We start from the raw sequence: 3,729 nt of genomic DNA, 5'->3' as shown, positions 1-3,729 counted from the left end.
ATCTGACCCTTTAAATGTTATAGCAGAGCACAAGAGCTAGGTCAATCCACACACAGCAGTTTGATATATAGTTAAAGTTAATGTCTGAAGACTGTACATTTACTGACATGTGTGACATGGATTATATGGGAATCAAGGTGAGTGAGCTCATATCTTTTATTGGACCAGCTTCTACTGGTGAAAAAGGCAAGCTTTTATGCTTACACAGAGCTCCCTACAGGTCCGGGAAACTAACTGAGAGTGTTACAGGGTAGTGGGGCGGCTGCCCCACTCCATGAGGAAAAGGGGTAGAACAGGCCAGAGAGGCTGCACAGACCAGCAGCCAATCATCAAGGGCCTGTGGAGAGCCAATCAGGACAAAGAGAGAGGCAGCCAATCAGGGCCAGGCTGGGCCCTATATAAAGGCTGACTAGCAAAGGAGAGGGAGTCTCTCCATGACTAGCAAAGGAGGAGGACTGGCTCCTGAGGTAAGGCGGTAGCACCTTGGACAGAGCAGTGCTGGGCAGGTTCGGGGGAGTGGAGGAGAGCTTCGGCCCAATTACCTGCCAGGCTGCGGCCCCTGCTAGAAAGGGTCGAGAAGGTGCATGGGGCCAAAGGGGAAGTGGCCCAGGGAAGATAAGAGGAGAAGGAGGGCAGAGAAAGGCTGCTGCTTAAGGGTCCCTGGGTTGGGACCCAGAGTAGTGGGTGGGCCTGGGTTCCCCCCTTTTCCCCTTGCACTGCACCTGGCCACAGAGGAGTGTGGCCAAGACAGACTGCAACTTGCCCCTGAGGTGAGGGGCTAGACTTTGGGGTTGTGGTTGGCCACTGAGGCAGATGCTAGCCGAAGGACTGTTGTTGTCTTCCCCCTCCCTCTGTCCCCCTGGAAGGGGGTGAGAATGGAGTAGGAAACACTACTAGAGGGCAGTGTCCTGAAGAGGACACTGCCGAGTGGGGAGCAACGTGGGTCCCAAATCAGCAGAGCAGACAACGGGCAAGACACCACGCACAGAAGGCGCTCTGTAGCTGACAAGCTAATTCCTGGAGCAACCAGCAGGAGGCGCCAGCAGTGGTGAGTCCTGACCCTGTTACATACAGATAAATACAAGATGGAATAGATTGTTTAGTATCAGTAGTTAACACATTTCAATGGACCATTAAAGGTGAAATGGCTCGTTAACTCCCCTCCAGCCATAGGGCAGAAGTGAGGGGAAGCGGGTGGGAGGGGGGGAGGGATGTTGTTAGTGGATTATAGATTGCTGTAATAAGTCATAAATCCAGTGTCTCTATAACCCACTAATGAGCCCCCCTCCCCACTTTCTTCCTGACAGGGCTACAACAACACTGCATACATGGATTATGAGTCATTTGGGATAAATTTACCAAAATCTGTGAAGACTGGAAATGAGCTTAATTCAAATAAAACAATAGACCTTTCTGGAACCATGAAATGGCACAAGCTCCAGTAAAATCTTTGTCAAAGTGGAAGTAGTGCATGGAGCAGCAAAGCTCAAAACTTTCAGTCAACTACAACAAGAGATTTAGAGATGTGGATTTGGTCCAATTTGAGCCACTAGTGATAGGCCACTAATGTAGCTGCACTGGTACAAACCCTAGCATAGACAGGGTAAACTGTGCTAAGTCACAATTTATACTGGTGCAGTTTATCCTGACTTCAAGTAGGGGTGAGTCCCATGAGAGAAAATAGTGGCTTTGCTTGCCTACATTAGTAGGTTTGCATGGGTGAAGCTACACTGGTGGCTATCCAGTGATGGCTGAAATAGGGGCTAATCCCCAGTAGACAAAGCCTTATTTAGATTCCCTTGGACTTGCACCCCTTTGCCTGAATCTGGCTCACAGAATCTAAGCTGGTGTATTAATGTGCCAAGGGTCTAGAAGAGATGTGTGTGTAGCAGAAAAAAGCAACTGAGAGGAGATAAGGAAAAGCTGCAAGTTAAAGGTGGGTGTAGTGTGTGGTTTTTTTGTTCTTTTTTTAAGAATGTCTTGTGGGTCAAAGATGGCAGATATGGAAACAGAAAGTGAACAGAAGAGACTCTACAGTGGTGACCAACATTCCAGAACCAAAGGGGGAGATCTCCCCTTTGTGCCTTTCATGGCAAATGCCACAGTGCTTATTCCCAGTGAAGTCTGACCATTTTAAGTGAGAAAGGATTTATTAAAGATTTTCTAGATTTACCTCATGTGGTAAAACCTCTAAAAAAATCACTGAGGCAGTGCTGGATGCTTAAACTCATTTATATATATTAGAGTGAATAACGCATACTTTTCCCAATGGGATTTTACCTGGGCACTAGAGGTCTACCAGCATGGAACTCCTTGCCAGAGTGGTATCTTAAAAAAATTGTACAGCCCCTGAAACAAGGGGGAAAAAATTGAAAATTGACAAAACAAAAATCTGAATTTACATCCCGGTATTCAAGAATCATAGTTTATCTGGATTATAGTCCTGTTACATCTTCCACACAGGCAGGGGTTATAGGCTTTGAAATAAAAATGAAAAACCATGGCTCTGGAATTGGTCTAGTCTGCCAGGCTCATGTTTAATTATGGAGGCCAGAAATAGGAATAAGATCTCTCTCAGATGGCCAAAGATGTGGACTGCACTGCATCTGAAAAACCTCAGGATTTAACATCAGAAGTTTCTGACACATATGGGGAGGGGATTTTATTTTTTTCTACTGTAAACTTTGATGTTCTCCTTTGCTCCCTAAAAATTCTTGTCACTGTTTATGTGTGATGGGGTTTGAATGGTGTACGAAATACTGTTGCAATATTAGAGTTATCTTTGACTAATCCTGTTCATGTTGGAAAAATGTGCTTCTTTACCTGAAAATAGATTTTCAGAATGTTTGTGTTCAGTACAATTTGACAAGATTAGTAATTTTCAGGAAAGAAAATGATTCAATTTTAAATGGTTTTCTCCCTCACTCCTTTACCTAATAATTTTAATACTGTGCATATTTTTAACTATATTCTTGGTTTGGGACTGAGGTAACTTTTGTTGTAGACAGGAGGAGGGAACTAGGTATTTATGCCCATACTTAACCCATGGTTGTATTTTAGAGAAAAGGTTATACAACTGGCCCGTATTCGGGAATCTATTATTGTGTATTTGTATCACCTTATAATCTAGAAAACCCTAGTTATGGACCACGGCCCTTTTCCTAGGTGCTGAGCACTTTCAACTGCCACTGAACTAAATGAAAATTTTGTCTGAGTAAAGTTTTAAGAATGGGCCCTCTACACTAGAAACTTGATTATTTAAGGCCTGATTCTGATTCCCTAAAGTCAATGTGGGAGTTGTGGGTTCTCAGCACCTCTAGTGATCAGACTTAGCTGTTCAAGCTGTATTTTGTCAATTTTTCCTCATATTTATTGGTATAAAAGGGACAGACAAAACACATTTTATTTTAATGCTGTAGAAACTGACCAATTCATAATAATCAATAAAAATAAAATGGGTAGAAAAATTTTGATTATTTCCATACCTTCATAGATTCTAAGATCAGAAGGGACCAGTGTGATCCATTAGTCTGGCCTCCTAGCTAAGATAGCCATAACTTCCCCAACATAATTCCTGTTTGAACTAGAGCATGTCTTTTAGAAAAGCATTCAATCTTGATATAAAATTGTCAGTGATGGAAAATCCAGCACAGCCCTTGGTAAATTGTTCTAATGGTTAATTGTCCTCAGTGAATTTGTCTCTCTTCAGCTTCTTGTCACTGGCTCGTG

At 43.3% G+C, this 3,729-nt stretch overlaps 1 long non-coding RNA gene across 1 annotated transcript; it reads left to right on the top strand.

The window, feature by feature from the left end:
- Positions 1-424: 424 nt before the first annotated feature.
- On the top strand, positions 425-3,462 carry LOC122465554. The gene is made up of 3 exons (XR_006290484.1): positions 425-467; positions 867-1,048; positions 1,308-3,462. It is a non-coding gene; the product is annotated as an uncharacterized LOC122465554 (long non-coding RNA).
- Positions 3,463-3,729: the final 267 nt, after the last annotated feature.

The sequence above is a fragment of the Chelonia mydas genome, chromosome 4 (genome assembly GCF_015237465.2).
Source record: "Chelonia mydas isolate rCheMyd1 chromosome 4, rCheMyd1.pri.v2, whole genome shotgun sequence".
NCBI classification, from domain to species: Eukaryota; Metazoa; Chordata; order Testudines; family Cheloniidae; genus Chelonia; species Chelonia mydas.
This window is presented reverse-complemented; position numbering and strand designations above follow the sequence as displayed.